The sequence below is a fragment of the Pelodiscus sinensis genome, chromosome 31 (genome assembly GCF_052426305.1).
Source record: "Pelodiscus sinensis isolate ZL-2025 chromosome 31, ASM5242630v1, whole genome shotgun sequence".
NCBI lineage: Eukaryota > Metazoa > Chordata > Testudines > Trionychidae > Pelodiscus > Pelodiscus sinensis.
This window is the reverse complement of record NC_143082.1, coordinates 15486727-15502747: the sequence shown is the minus strand read 5'-3', so window position 1 is coordinate 15502747 and position 16021 is coordinate 15486727.

The following is a 16021-nucleotide window of genomic DNA, read 5'->3' as shown; positions in this document are numbered from 1 at the left end:
ATGGACCCCATGTTGCATGCCCCCCCTCCCCCGGCATCTTGAGTGGCGCTCGGCTCCGGCGCCTCCGGCCCATGCGCCATTATCTTGGGGACTCCGACGCCAGCAGCGTGGTCCTGGCTGCTGCACGGCGAGCAGACGGTGGAGCCGGGCTGGGGAAGGAGGGGCGTCGGGAAAGCAGCGCTGCCTCCAAGCAGGTAGCCGGCAGGCCATCCATCATGGGGCGGGCGGCAGATGCTTAACAAATAACCGAGGGAGGAGGGGAGCAGGGTGTCCAGATCACATGATCCTTCTGGGCCAATGGGAGCAGGCAGGCCCGGGGCAGAGCTGATTGGCTGCTGGCTCAGTGGTACCCAGAGGATGCTGGTATGACCTGAAGGTGACCTTGCCCCCCCCCCCCTACATCCTTCCAGCTGCCGCTTTCCCTGCCACCGCCCTCTCCCTCCGCCCGCTCCGGCCTCCTCTGCCTCCCTCGCTCCGGAGCGGAGCTAGCGTCTCTTCTCAGCCCGCCCTGCGGAGAGCTCCGGGTCCAGCGGGCTCCGTGTTTGGCAGCGGCATGCGACGCGGGGACCCCCGGTGGCAGCAGGGCCGACTTATCCATTAGGCACAATAGGCACAGTGCCTAGGGCCCGTGATACTTTTAGGGGCCCACAAAAAAGTTTTAATTTCTTTTAAAATCGGAAGAAAAAACATGAACTTTTAGGGTCGAAGAAAATGTTTTAATTTTTTTCTCACATCAGAAAAAAATGAAACTTTTAGGGCCCACGAAAATCTATTCAATTTTGCCTAAAACAGAAAAAAAAATGTTGAAGTATTTAAAGTTATATCAAAAATAATTTTTCAGATTTTTTTTTATGGAGGCAAAAGTGCCCAGGGCCCATGTAAGTCATAATGCAGCCCTGGGCGGTAGCACACGCCATCCCGCGCTGGCCGGGGGACAGGTGGCAACGGGGAAGAATCCCAACCCGGAGTTGCTCCCTCAGCTACAGGCTGTCTGTCTGTCCATGCCCTGCACCCCTCCTCTCTCCACACTGCCAGGCCATCCCCCACACATCTAGACAGTGACCTTTTAGTCCCTTTGCATCCCCAGCCCGTCCCAGGGGCCAAAGATCCCGGGTGTAATTCCATGGCGGGCGAAGGGTTTCTATCAGAGGTGAATCGGACCCTAAACGCAGCCACACATGGGTGCTGGAGCTCCGTGGGTGGAGAAGCCAGGCGCGATGTCCCCTTTGCGAGGGGATGGGCCCCAGGGCTCCCCCTAACTCCTGCCCCCTTTCCCTAAGGTGAGTGCCGAAGAGCCCAGACACCTGCCAAGCGCTTGGGGAGTTCTCCCCGCCCCCGCCCTCGTGCAGCCATTTGCCACCTTCCAAAGGAGCCGCCTGACTTCTCGGCTTGCTCCTGATACACCGGTTCACGTCTGCGACAAGCTCGGGGCGAAGGAAGAGATCGCGTGTGCGCACACGTGTTTAAGTGCAAGTGAGCCCGTGCGTGTGCACTCATGTGCGACGATATGGTGGCTCCCCCTGAAAACACAGAATAAACCCTACATAAGCACGGCCAGATGGGGTCAGACCAAAGGCCCATCCAGCCCAATGTCGGCTCTGCCCACAGTGGCCAATGCCAGCTGCCCCAGAGGGAGGGAACACAACAGGGAATCATCAAGGGATCCCTCCCCTGTTGCCCATTCCCAGCCTCTGACAGACAGAGGGACACCACCACTGCCCAGCCAGCATAAGTATCGATGGTTCTGTCCTCCATGAATTGATCCCGTTCTTTTTTGGACCCTGTTAAAGTTCTGGACTGCACAACATCCTCTGGCAAGGAGTTCCACAGGTTGACTGCGAGCTGCATGAAGAAATACTTCCTTTTGTTTCTTTTAAACCTGTTCCCTACGCATTTCATCTGGTGACTCCTACTTCTTATGTGATGAGAACAAAGGAATAACTTTTCCTTATTCACTTTCCCCACACCTGTCATGATTGTATAGACCTCTATCCTATCCCCCCTTCGTCTCCTCTTTTCTAAGTCCCAGTCTTTTAAGTATCTCTTCCTATGGCACCCCTTCCACGCCCTCATCATTTTCGTTGCCCTTTTCTGAACCTTCCTTCTTCTCCCACGAGCTGAAGCCGCACGCCCCCAGACTGAAGTCCCTGAAGGCAGGACGGCTTTGGGCGGTCCCATCCCACGGGCTGTGGCCTCGGGAGTCTGCTGGGAAGAGCAAGAAAAATGAGGACCTGGATCTGAAAGGGGGATTTCCCCCCAAGAGTCTCCTTTCTCCGGGGATCGGAGCCTTTGGGTTCATTGAATCCCAGAGGCGGCTGGGGATTCCGCAGGCCCGATCGGCCTCTGCCCAGGTGGTGTCAGGAAGATGGAGAGCACAGAACCAGCCTCCGACGCCTCCTTCTCCTCTCCTCCCCTCCCCCCAGCCCTTTCCTCCTGGACACATACATCATCTGTATTGGCATGTTTGACAAGTGCACATTCACCCTCGCCCACTGCCCTTTCAGCGGTGCCGGCTAGGGCTGTGGATGAGCTTAGCCCGTCAATACCTGCAGCATCGCCTGAATGCCACCTTGCAGCGCCTCCCCCGGCACCGGGGCAACATAATTACTCTGGGATGCCGGCGTGCAAAATAGCCGAGGCTTTTCCATCAGCCCGGCCCCATCTGGCCGAGCCCGGAACAGGGTCCGGTCGGGACGTGGTGACAAAGAACGAAGGTCGGAGAAGGTCGTTTGTACCAATCCTCAGGAGCATTCAGCCTCTCTATGGGGAACTCTGTCCTGCGAGGCTGAATGTTCTCGTGAGCTTACAAGTTGGACTGAGAAAGGCAATCGGGTTGATGCCATGATGTGACCCCTAGGTGGGGGTCTGACTTAGAATCATAGAACTGGAAGAGACCTCAGAAGGTCATCAAGTCCAGCCCCCCGCTCTAGGCAGGACTTGGGGCTGATTAGAAGAAAACGAGAATGAAATCAGATGAACACGGCCCACATTAAATGGGTGACACACTGGCTAACTCATAGCTCTCCAAATGTAAGGGTAAACGTCGAGTGGGCCTGTTTCCTGTTGGGTCGTGGAAGGCTCGGTTCTTGCCCATACACTGTTTAAGGCCTTTATCAATGACCTGGAAGAAAACAACAAATGGTCTGGTAGCACTTTAAAGACAAACAAAACATGTCGATGGGATCCTGAGCTTTCATGGGCACAGCCCACTTCTTCAGATGACCGGAGTCATGAGTTTAGGATGTGCACACCCAAAATAAATAGGAGAGGGGAAGGGGAGGGGAAAAAAAGAAGGGGTGGGTGGGAGACAGAGAGCTAGAAGGTGAGTTTCTTTGTGAAGTTGGTCACTGAAAATGTTTAAGGGTGAGACGTGCTAAGAAATGAGGACAGGTCAGTCGTGTGGTGTGATCCACAACTCTCGACAAACTGGTCACAAACAAAGCAAATGTCCATGTGTACATCTGGGAACCAAAAAAGTGTCGGCCAGACGTACGGGGAGCGATGTGACCAGGGAGGGTGTGTCCACACTGCACCCGGAGCTCGAAATAAGCCGCGCAATTTGAGTGATGCAAATTGTGTCCCTTATTTCGAGTCAATTCGGAAGAGCGCTTTTGGTCATGTGGCGCGGTCCACGCAGCACTGATTTCGAAATAAGGCGCTCGTCCAAAATGCCCCTTACTCCTCCGAACGAGGCTGACAGGGATGCCGGGATAGCGCGCCCATTCTATTTCAAAGACACGGACTAGCTATTTCGGGATACTGGAAGCATGCGGAAATAGCTCCGCCGTGTGGGTGTGGCCCTACTCCGACGGCCAAAAAATGCCCCCAAATTACGATCTGCCACAGGTCATTGTAATCCGCTGGCGAGTGGGTCGATGCGCCCCCCCGATCACCAACCCGCCCCACCCCCCGAACCATGGCTCTCTTATTGCTTTAAGCTACAGAGCTCCCCTACTCTGCTCAAGCAGGAGGGCCTCGTGCATTTCGCTCTGGCTGCCCCGGGTTCGAGCTTCTGTGCTACCTCCCGGTGGCACCCAACGTTACAGCAGCTCTGTGCAGCCGAGGAAGCAGCTGGCAGCGCAGGCCAGGTCCCGGGGCTGGGCAGAGCACCGGCAGCTGGCACTACGGAGGCTCCCCTGTGCGCCGGCTTGTTCCACCAGGTAGCAGAACGAGGCAAATATGCCTCATGGCTCCATGTGGTTGGATGTGGGTGAGTGGCTGCCGGCGTTAGTCTCACTTAGCGCGTCTGCAGCCCACACTGCATGGGGGTTAGGAGCCTCTTTGTGCAAATCGCCAGCCAGGAGAGAGACCCCCAAACCCCACCTCTGCTCCATCCTTCCCCCCCCCTACCCCCACTGCACCCCATCCCTGAACCTTCCCTTCCAGCAATGTGAACTGGGGGATTAGAGGCAGGGACTTGCGGGCTAAGACCAATATGGGGACTGTCCCATTCGGAGGACAAGTGAGGCAGCCATCACGGGGACCCCCCGAAGCGTGGGGCCGAGGGCAGCCACCCCGAACCGTCCGACGGAAAGGACGGCTCAGATTTGAGCCTTTTTTTCATGCAACATCTAGAGTAATCAAGGTCTGTCGTTCTAGAGCAGTGTATCTGTCGTTCTAGAGCGGTGTATCTGCCGTTCTAGAGCAGTGTATCTGTCATTCTAGAGTGGTGTATCTGCTGTTCTAGAGCAGTGTATCTGTCGTTCTAGAGCGGTGTATCTGCTGTTCTAGAGCGGTGTGTCTTAAACTATGTTCCGCGGAACGCTGGTGTTCCGTGAACAACTCACAGGTGTGCCTCCGCCTCCTCTTGGGTTTTGTCTTTTTTTGTCTGACAACAATTTGTTTTTAAGAAAATGTCCATAGGTGTTGCACATTAAAAAAATATGATTGTTTGGTGTTCCGTGGTCTCAAAAACTTTACGAAACACTTTTCTAGAGAGTGAGTGCATTGGAGAATGGCCCTGGAGTGGGCCCCGGCTTAGTCTAGTGTCCCCCCTCTCAGCACCTTGACCTAGAACCCACGCCGGCAAGTGAATCTGGAACCCGCACAAGGCCATGGCCTGGGATCTGTGCGGGGCTGTTCTAGGGCACCCTCCGAGAAGTGATCCAGAAACTCTCTAGAACTCAAACAGACACGGGACTAATCTGCCACCTGTCCAGGACCCAGGTGGAGGACATGACCAAGAGACCACCCCAGGTCATGAGCATCAGTCCACGTTGCCTGTTTGGGGAGGGGTCACTTGCTGGGGGAGAGACTCCTGCTGAGAATGAGTTGGAAGCCCCCAATCCCGCCCTGTCTCTCCCCCGCCCCCCCGTCCCCTTCCTTGCGGAGCATTTTGCGGCGTTATTTACCGAAGCAGGTGATAAATCCACTGTGATTCCCCGAGCGTGAGGCTATAAATAACCCCACACCCCATTAAACCCAGCGATCACACCGCGCCTCTTCCAAAGCAAGATGAAGTGCAGCAGCCAGATGAAGAACCGAACCCGCTCGTTCGCCACCCCTCCTCCACTGCGTAGCCCCCCTGCTTGGGCCTGGCGAGCAGCAAGGAGAGCCGGCTCTGTCCCGTCCGTTACCCCACGGCTGCCCAGTTAACCGGCTCCCTCTGCCAGCAATTGCTAAACATCTGGGGAGACGCACCCGCAGCAGTGGGGACGCCGGGCCTGATGGGCACACGAGAGAGATCCAGTGGGTTTGAACCTTTGGCTAGAGCCCCAAAGACCCTTCTGCAAAGCCAGATGGGAAGGGGAAAGGCCTGCTCATGGGTCACTCACAGCTGGGTCACCCAAGGGTCCATGCTGCTCTGCATGTTCCTAAAGGATCGGGAAAACGTCGCACACATGGGGGGGGGGGGGGTGTCTACACTAGGAAACTGTTTCAACGTAACAACACTCAGAATCAGAGCTCCTGAAACCGCCATCTCAAAATCAGCTTATTCCAGCGGGAGAGCAGAGTGGGAAAGAACCAGCCTGTTCTTTCGAAATACCCCGCCCCACCTCCCGGGGTCCCTTATCCTGCCTTCCGAATGGTAGAGCCAGCTCCTGTTCTGGGGCAGCCTGTGTTGGCTGTTCGGCTGCGCCCAGGGTGGGTGGGAAGGGGCAGGACTCGAACCTGCAACCCTGCTGTCATGCAGACGCTCCGCTTATTATTCCAAAATAAGGGGGGTTATTGAGAAATAACTCCCTCGTGTCGACCAGGGCAGAGGTGGGGAAGTTGGCAGACCATGCAAAATTCCTCCAGCTAGCGAAATCCGAAGGAGGCAACAAAGAAGGACAAAGGGATCGCTCAGGCTTTGTCTAGACTGCAGGCTTCTTTCGGAGGCTTTTCCGGAAGAGATCTTCTGAAAAAGCTTCTTCCAAAAGAGCAAGTCCACACACAAAAGCGAGTCGAAAAAGCGATCAGACTGAATGGACGCTCTCTCGCATGTCAGCTGTGGGCGGAGAGGCCACCGGCACACCTGTGCTGTGCCTCATTCCTCGTCTTGCGAGAGAACTCCCTCTTCCCCGTCCACATGCGCCTTTTTCCGAAAGAGCTCTTTTGGAAAAAGGCTTCTTCCTCGTGTGACGGCACGATGGGGTCCCCCGTCTCCTGCACCCCGAAATGGCACAAACAGACTGCACCAGCCGGTGTAGTGGAGGTTGTTTATTGCCTCTCCAGGATACAGCACAGCACAGATGGAATCTGGTCACAGAGCTGGGCTAAGATGCCTCAGGCCCCCTTGAGATGGGGGAGACTGGGCCCCTAAACTCCAGCCCCTTTCCCTAGGCTGTCTCCTCCATGCTTCCAGCCAACAACTCACTAACTCTCTTCCAGCCCTGCCCCCCAGCCAGGGCAGCATCCACCTTCCTTTGTTCCTCTCCATGGGGGGTGTCTGGCCACACTAGTTTGCATAGTGACTCATCCTGTTTTGCTGGGTCGTGGTACCCACGGCAGCCAGTGGGGGTTACCCCAGAGCCAGCAGCATAGAAACCAGCCAGGTACCCCCACTACGTCACACCTCGTAGAAAGAGGATTACCAACGCCGGGAACACCCCTCTGCTCTTTCGATTTCCTTTCGGAAGAACGCGATTGCAGTGTGGACGTAACTCAGGTTTTGTCGGGTAAACGGCCGTTTTTCTAACAAACCTCTGTAGTGTAGACATACCCCTGAACGTGGGTGACTGGGTGACAAAATGGCCAAGGAAATTCAAGGTGGATAAATTCAAAGCAATGCACGGCAGGGAAACACCGCCCCGACTTCCCAGACACAGCGACAGCATCTACGCCCGTTGCTGCCACTCAGGAATGAGATGTTGGGGCCACTGCGGCTAATTCCCTGGAAACATCCACTCAATGAGCTTCAAAAAAGCGAACAGGATGTTAGGAGCCGTTCGGAAAGGGCTCATAATCACAGAGAAAATATCATAACGCCACTATATAAATCCACAGTACGCCCTCCCCAGGAGTGCTGCGCGCACGGCTGGTCACCCCAGCTCAAAAAACGGATCGATTACAACTGGAAGAAGTTCAGAGAAGGGAAACAGAAATGATGAGGGGTGCGGAACAGCTTCCATCTGGGGAGAGATTAGAAAGACGGGGGCTGTTTGTTTTAGAAAAGAAACAGCGACCGGGGGGATAGGAGAGAGGTCTACAAAACAGTAAATGATGTGGGGAAAATGACTAGGGAAGTGTGTTATGGACCCTTTCACCTACCACAAGAATCAGGGGGAGACACTCAATGAAATTAGGCAGCAGGTTTAAAACGAAAGGAAGCAGTTCACTGCACAAGGCACAGTTAACTTGTGGAACTCCTCGCCGGGGGATGCTGCGAAGTCCAAAAGTATCGCAGGGTTCAAAACCACAATGAGATATGTTTGGGGGGGATAGGGCCATCAATGGCTATTAGCCAGGGTCAGGGATACCACCCCATAGTCCAGGTGTCCATAACTCTGACTGCTGGAAGATGAGACAGGAGAACAGAGGGTGGATTTGCCCGGCTTTGGTCGTTCCCTGTGCAGCAGCTGGCATTGGCCACAGTTGGAAGACAGGCTCCTGGGCCACATGGGGTACGTCTAGACGACAGGCTTTTGTCGACAGAAGTTTTGTCGACAGATACTGTCGACAAAGCTTCTGTCGACAATGAGCGTCTAGACGACATCCAGTTCTGTCAACAAAGCAAGCCGCTTTGTCAACACGACAGTGTGGACGCAAAGGACAGTGTAGATGCAAGAACATTTTCTGTCGACAGAATTCTGTCCACATAAGGCGTTATTCCTGGTAGAATGAGGTTTACAGCCATCGCCAGAACTGCTGAGTTCTGTCGACGTTATATCCACAGACCTCAGCGGCAGAGTAGACGCAGGGATAGTTTTGTCGACAAAACCCTGTAATCTAGACACACCCACGGGGTCTGACCCTTCTGTATCCTAGGCTGTCCCCCGCAGACCACCGGCCTCCAGCGGTGCCGGAGACCAGAGCGATCCCAGCTTAGCACGGCTGTCTGTGCATCCCCAGTGTCCTCCCTGCGTCCCCAGCACTGTCCGCAGCACCCTCCGTGGCTCACCGGGGCGTCTCTCGGGTCCCCGGCATGGGCTGTGTGTTCCCCGGGCGGCCAATGTGTCCCCCCGCACCGCCTGTCTGTCTGCGGCACTGGCTGCATGGCAGCGCTGTCTGCGGGGGCCTGTGCGCCCACCCTGGGGGCTCCTTTGTTTGGCGGGGGGGGGGTCTCCAGACCCCGTCTCTCCTTGTCCTTATTGGCTGCTGACTCTCTTATTCCTTCCGCGGGGCAAGACCAGGAACGCGCCAGCTGGGGTCGGGCACAGGCCGGGCTCACCCAAGGGGAGCTCCTCTGTTCCGCTTGCTCTGAGCCTGATTCGCCCCCCTCCCCAGCTGTTCTCCTGTGAGAGAGAGAGAGAGAGAGAGAGAGCCCCGCCGACGCCCCTACGTTTGATCCAAGGCTCCCATTATTCCAGCCCCCCCCAGCTCCAGCCCCCCCCAGCTCCACCAACACCCCTACGTCTGATCCAAGGCTCCCGTTATTCCAGCCCCCCCCCCAGCTCCGCCAACGCCCCTACGTCTGATCCAAGGCTCCCCTGTTATTCCAAAGCCCCCCAGCTCCGCCAACGCCCCTCAATTGCGCCCCGCAGCCCCCTCTGATTTTCCAGCCAGGGTGTCCCATTCTTGCTCGGAGGGTTGCTTCCGCTAGCAGGGCCCTACGGCCAGGGGCTGCTGGCAGGCAGAGCCTTTGGGCAATGGAGGCCTTTGTCGTTGTACAGCACCGAGCACGCTCCGGCTGCAGCAGGCAAGTGGCGCTCCAGCCCAGGGAGGGGGGTCAGCACCAGCTGGCCGCACAATGGAACGAGTTTGCCAGGCCTCGGGTGGGCTGAGCGAGGGTCCAGGGGCGAACGCCCCCGTGGGGAAGTCAAAGGCCTGGGTTCTCTTCTGGCTGACTTGGGCAAGTGCTGTCCCCCCGCCACCCCCCCTCTGCCGGGCTGCTCCTGCCGCCCTCGGGCCGCGAGCTCCAGGGGGCAGAATCGGCTGGTCCCAGCTGCGGCCTCCAAATGGTGCTGGCCTAAAAACTGGGCTGCTGGTCGCTTTGGGAAACTCTTGCAGGATTGGGCTCCACGGGAGTCCTGGGGTGGGGGGAGGGAAATTCTGCCCGGTGCGTTCCCCTGTCTGTGGCAGCCCAGCCCGGAGATCTAAGGCTCTGGATTCACTCCGCCCTAACCACTAGGCATGCCACCCCCCTTCCCAAGCTGGGCACGGGCACAAGGAATCCGGATCTAACCACTAGAACCCACTGCCTCGACGCGCTGGGACGAGAACCCAGGCGCCCCGACTCAGTGTGCTTCCATCCAGAGTCGGCAAACGCAGGCCTGGCTCTGTCCGAGGACACGGCGATGATGCGGGGGGGGGGGAGCGTGCCTGGGGGATGGGCCTTGATGGAGGGGTGTCCCCCCCAGAGAGAGCTGCGAGGACGCTCCGAGGAGCGAAGGACGGGAGGGGACCTGCCGGGTCATCGGATCCAGCCCCCTGCCGTCGCCAGCCGCCCCGGCGTGGGGCCCCAGCCAGGAATGCGGCCAACTCCGTCCCCAGCTGTTGCCCCCCTGGCTCCGATGGCTGGAACCCTTCTCCTCGCCCCAGCGTGTCTCCCATCCCGGAGACCCCACCCTCCTCCGCACTCCTGAGACCTAATGCACACGGGCCATGCCAGGACGCAGCCCTAGGCACCGCCCCAGCTGCTAAAGGGGGGTCCGGAGCAGGGAGGAACCCCCCAGGTCCCCCCAGCTGTCCCCTGCCGAAGCCCAGAGCCGCCCTTCACTCCCCTTTCTAGGCCTCTGTGCCCCACATTCACAGGGAGGCCTGATTCTGGGGCCTTCACGGTGAGCTCCCTCCTGGGTCTTCCTGCTACAAAGGCCAGGTCCTCTGACCCCCCCCCCCCACCGCCCCCCATCATGCAGGAGTTCCCACGAAGGCTGCTGGGCGGGGCGGGGGGACGCACCACCCTGTGCCCCGGTCCCTGCTGCAATATACACAGAGGAGACCGGGTCGGCCCCAAAGCCCTGGGCATTGCTGCCCTCTACATGCGGTCACGCAGGGTGCCTTGTTTCCCAGGTTATCGTCTCCTGCCTCAGCCAGATCCAGGCCCCGGTGGCATCGGGGGCTGCAGAGACAGAGTGAGAGACAGCGCCTGCCCTGTGGGGCTCAGAGCCTGAACAAAGGGGAAACTGAGGCACCAAGCAGGAAAGTGACTCTCCCAAGGTCACACAGTACGTTGGTGGCAGAGGTGAGCGCGCGCCCTAGCCAGGACCTTGCCAGCCACTCCCCGCTCTCCGCACCCGATATCTGAGCCAGAGTTCAGGCAACGCAAGGCCCGAGGCGGGGGCGGGGGGGGGCTGCGTATCTAGAAGGGGGGGGGCCCTAGAGCAGGTCCATCAATACCCCCAGCCCGCTGCCCCCGCGATCGCGGGGCCCTGGCAGCTCATTCCGCCGCCTGTCTGCGGCCGTGATGCAGGGCCGGCCACTTGAGCGGCGATTTATGGCGGCAAAGGGCGCAGGGCGTAAATCCCCGACCCGTCGAGGTAAATCATCGCTGGCGACACGCCGGAATGAGGCAGCCGCGCGGGGCCGGGCTCCCCAAGGGCTTCCAGTGCTCATCGCTCAGTCCATGGCGGGGGCGGGGGGGCCCAAATCCAGGGGGCCTCCCTCCCTGGCGCTCGGGGTGGGACCGGAGCTGGTCCCCCCCCCCCGGGCCTGCCCCTCCCACAGCAACAGGCCCCATTGCACCCTGAGATTTCAGGCTGAAAACGCGACCCGGGGAACGGACGCTCCAGGAACGCTGCGCGGGCGAGGGGGGTGTATCTGAAATCCTGCCAGTGCAATCCCCCCTCCCCCCGCTTGGACGCCTCGTCCCCCCGGGGGGTCGAAACCAACCCGCGTCTGCGAGGAATTTTGGTGGCTTTGTCAACGTGACGGCGACGGGCGGAAAACCGATCCCCGGAGAATTTCCACGGGCCTGATCCTGCGGGCTAGTCCTGCCTGCACCCAGTGCTGCGCGGAGGAGCCCCGTGTGCCCCTCCAAATCTGCCGAGGCGTGGGCCTGGCGGGGGAGGGGAGGGGCTCTTGCTAATTATGAATCGAGCCGCATGGGGGAATAATCGAGCAATTCATGACCGAATGCAGAGGAGTCAGAAATACACTTGCACCTCTTCCAGCTGCCAACCGCGGGAACCAGGGTGTGCCGGATTACAGATTACACCAGGCCAGGGAGGGGGCTGCGGGGCAGGGGGTGGGGGTGGGGGTGGGGCGCTGCCCTGGCACCCCGCTCCCAGGGGCACACAGGACGGGTGAGAATAAATCGCAATAAATTCACAAATCTCTGCCTTGCGAGAATGTGCCTGAAGGAATCTAACCTCATGCCCCTGTCCCCACACATGCTTTTTGGGCTTATGTTCCTGTAGGCATTTGAGGGCGCAACACAGAATCGAGGCACCGCACAAATACAGGGCAAGAGGCCACCGCCCCCACCTCTGCAGAGCGCAGAGTCTGAAGAGACACAGGGTGGGAGGGGAAACTGAGGCACCGAGCGGCGAAGTGATTTGACTAAGGGCACGCAGTGGCAGAACTGGGAAAAGAACCCAGATGGCCTAGCCCAGTGGTCCTCAACCTTTCGGGGCTGCCAGGCACCTGGGGGTGGAGCTGCTCACGCGCCAGGCATCCGGGGCCGCTCACACGCCACGCATCCGGGGGTGAGGCTGCCCAGATCATTCAGTGGGCGCACATAAATGCCCCGGTGGGCGCCATAGCGTTGGGGACCACTGGCCTAGCCAGTGGGCCGGGCTGGCTGCCTTGCTAAGCTACTTGCACAGCAATAAAAATATCCCGAATGTGGAAATTCAGTGTCATGGGCAGCAAGATGCAAATGGGGGGGGGGCGGATTTGGCCCCCGGGCTGCATCTTGCCCTGGCACAGCCAGACAGACAGACAGACTGTTGAGTATAGGGACAGACAACAGCAAGCACAAGTGCACAATTTGAAGAAAATCCCAGCCACCAGCTTTTCCAACGTAATTAGCAAAGCACCAGATGATGTTCAAAGTTCTACCCCCCCCTCCAACCCCCCCCCCAACAACGCTGGACTATAAAAGCCGCCACGTTCCCCCTCGCTGAGAAATTGCTGCAGGAACTGCTGAGGTGCACAAAACCCAGCAGCGGCAGCGGATTACACTTTGCCAGCTCACAATTTTCATCAGCGCTGGATGTTCCCGGGATTGTTATGCATTTAAATGTTATTTAATTGGATTGCGGAGTAGCTGCAGGCCAGCGCGCGCGCCGTAAAGTTGATAGCCACTAACCGATAATCGACATTCCCAAATAGCAGCGCATCCTGTCTGACTGGGGACATTTTTCTTCCCAGCAAGTGAATTTTTCTTTTCTTTAAGTCACACGTTCTTAAGGGTTCCCCCCCTTTTAATGCTACCGCCCTTGGTCTTAAATACACACCACACACTCTGATCCACCTCGCGCATTCGCACGGCAAAAAATACACACCGCTCAGAATACACAACACACTCTCCGAGAGACATAACAGACAGAAGAGTGGACAACACGCAAGCACACACTGCCCCACACAGGCTCCAAGACACACCATGCACACTGAGAGGCGCACAACACACACAAGCACAGAAACAACACAGCAGTCTGAAAGACACACGGATGCACAGAGGCACTCCCGCCTGCCACCACAGGTCACTCAGACCCAACTAACGCCTGCCCAACACACACACACATATACACACACACACCCCTCCAGCCCACTGCACGGTAGCTGTCTCATGGTGGGGTGGTGTTTGCGCACACACACACACACACGCTGCACGGTAGCTGTCTCACTGGTGGGGTGGCTGTGTGCACAGATGAACACACACACACACACACACACACGCTGCAGTAGCTGTCTCACTGGTGGGGTGGCTGAGTGCACAGTTGAACACACACACACACACACACACACACGCTGCAGTAGCTGTCTCACTGGTGGGGTGGCTGAGTGCACAGATGAACACACACACACACAGACACACACACACACACGCTGCAGTAGCTGTCTCACTGGTGGGGTGGCTGTGTGCACAGATGAACATACACACACAGACACACACACACACGCTGCAGTAGCTGTCTCACTGGTGGGGTGGCTGTGTGCACAGATGAACATACACACACAGACACACACACACAGACACACACACACACACACACACGCGCTGCGGTAGCGGTCCCTGTGTGCGCAGATGACGCCATGGCCCGAGGAGGTGCTGGCATTCTGCCCCCAGTCACCGGTTCAAGACCTCAGACAGCTGCCCTCCTCCTCTGGCCCCAGGCTGCCGGACGGGCTCCCAGACACCAGACAGAAAACGGGCAGGAGGCCTTCACCGAGCCAGCACAGAGCCTGTTCCCCGCGCCTGGACTTGGGGGAGCACGATGGGCCTGGAAGGGTCACTGCATCGGGGGATACAGCCGGGCCCGAAAGATGCCCTGCATGTTCCAGGGGCTTGGTCCCCGACCCCTGCCAGGTGGGGTCATCCCGCTGCTCTGCCCAGACGCCACCTGGGGTAGAAATCAACTTATTCCCGCCCCTGCAGATCAGCTCACGCCCACTGCGGCTGCTCCTTGGCTGCTCCCCAAGTGAGCGTGGTCTCTGCTTCAGAACCCGGTTCTGGTCCGAAATCAGTCGGGTTTATCCAGCTTCCCAGGATGCGGCAAAGAGCCTCCTTTTGCACCGCACCCTGCAGAGAGGGAAAGGAAAGGATCAGGCCGGCAGAAGATGGATCGACCCTGCACTGAGCTGTTCAGGGAGTTCCAGATCTGCTTTCTCGGCAAGGCGTTGGTTCTGAACTAACAGTACTTTGTCTGAGGAAGGCTCGCGGCTTCACCCTCTCACTGCCCGTAGAGAACAGAACAAAATAAAATCAGGCCTATGGAGATGAGAAAGAGAGTTGATATTTTCCATTGAAACCACATTTCGATGAAAAATGGCTTTTTTGTAAAAAAAAAAAGGGGGGGAGGGAGGGGACAGTTTTATGGAAACATTTCACAGGGGATGACTTTTTCTCACAAATAGAAATTGGAAAAAAAGCCCTACTTTTGTACCAAAACCCTTAATTTTTACCCCAAACCAACATTTTACCAAAACTCGACATAGTGTGAGACACGGTCCTAGTGAAAATGATGTGCAAGAACCAAACATATTTACCAAAACCTGATTTTTTCCCCCTGCCTACAACAGATCAGAACCCAAACAATGATCCAGGTTTCATTTTTTTCTATTAAAAAAAAAAAACAGAAAAATGTTCAACTCGAGCAAAAATGTTTTGAACCCCCGAGGGCGACGAATGCTTTTCTACAACGCGTTAGCCTCTAGGAAATCCAATCAGCAGCTTGTGATATCGTTGCATAAATTCAAATAATAAAATTGATGACACCAATCATTTGCCTCAGACACCGTAATGTATTTTCTCTTCTAAGCAGGAGAAGGTTGGCTTTGGCTTGACCTACAAAGCCATAAATGATTTGGACTTCAGTCCCTGAGAACTCCCCTCTCTTCCTGCGCCATATTGCTGCAGGAAAGAACATTGCAGTTTCTCCTTTGAGATAACAGACACCGGGAAGGACTCTGGAACTCTCCCCCACTTGAACCTGGATTTGTTAGCCCCCCGTCCTCCTCTAACGGGTGAGGAGCGAGGTCTGAGGCCAGGCGAGGTCTGAGTATTTTTGGCCAGGCCTGGATTACACTCTGTTTTAAGCATTGGAACAGGGGCCTAGAGCGCAGGATAAATCTGAATCCATAATGAAATGCATGTTCAGCAGCTACAGGGGCTGGAAATTTCCTCCATGAAAGGGGATTCTCATTGAATAACTCCAAAACCCTTTTTTTTTAATGGCAGCAACAGAAAGGGGGTGGGTGAATTTGAAAAGACAATTCGCCTAACCTAGTCAATTTCCACAGGCCCTGATGCTGACCCAGCCCAATGAGTTTGTGCTGAGAATTCCCATCAAAAGGTCCCTGGTCGGCGTTAATAGGATCCGTCCCACTTGTCCCAGCCTGGCCTCCCTGCCTGTACAGGGACAGGAGCGTAGAGCTGCCCACACTAGCCCAATTGTGAGCAGTAGCCACAATACGACCCGCAGTACATGACACCAAATTACCATCTGCACAAGAAAGGCTTTTTCCCCGACGAACGGTCGCTTGCGATGAGCCGGCCCTGAGCTTCCTGGCACGGGGATCAAGTGATTCTCCCAAACTGGGAGGCAATGCTTCGAGACAGTCATTTCTCGGGTCCGTAAACGTGGCGGCTAAAACATCCCCGCTCAGAGACGACTGATGGAGCGACCCCTCCAATGAGAAGCCGGGCAGATGTGGGAATGAGTTGTACGGGGGTGACGGGCTGGTCCGTGGGGAGATCCGGGAGGAGGGGCGAGGGGGCTGTTCGCCCTAAGAGCATCAGCCCAGACCCGGTGGAGGTCGCTGATCGTGCAAAGGC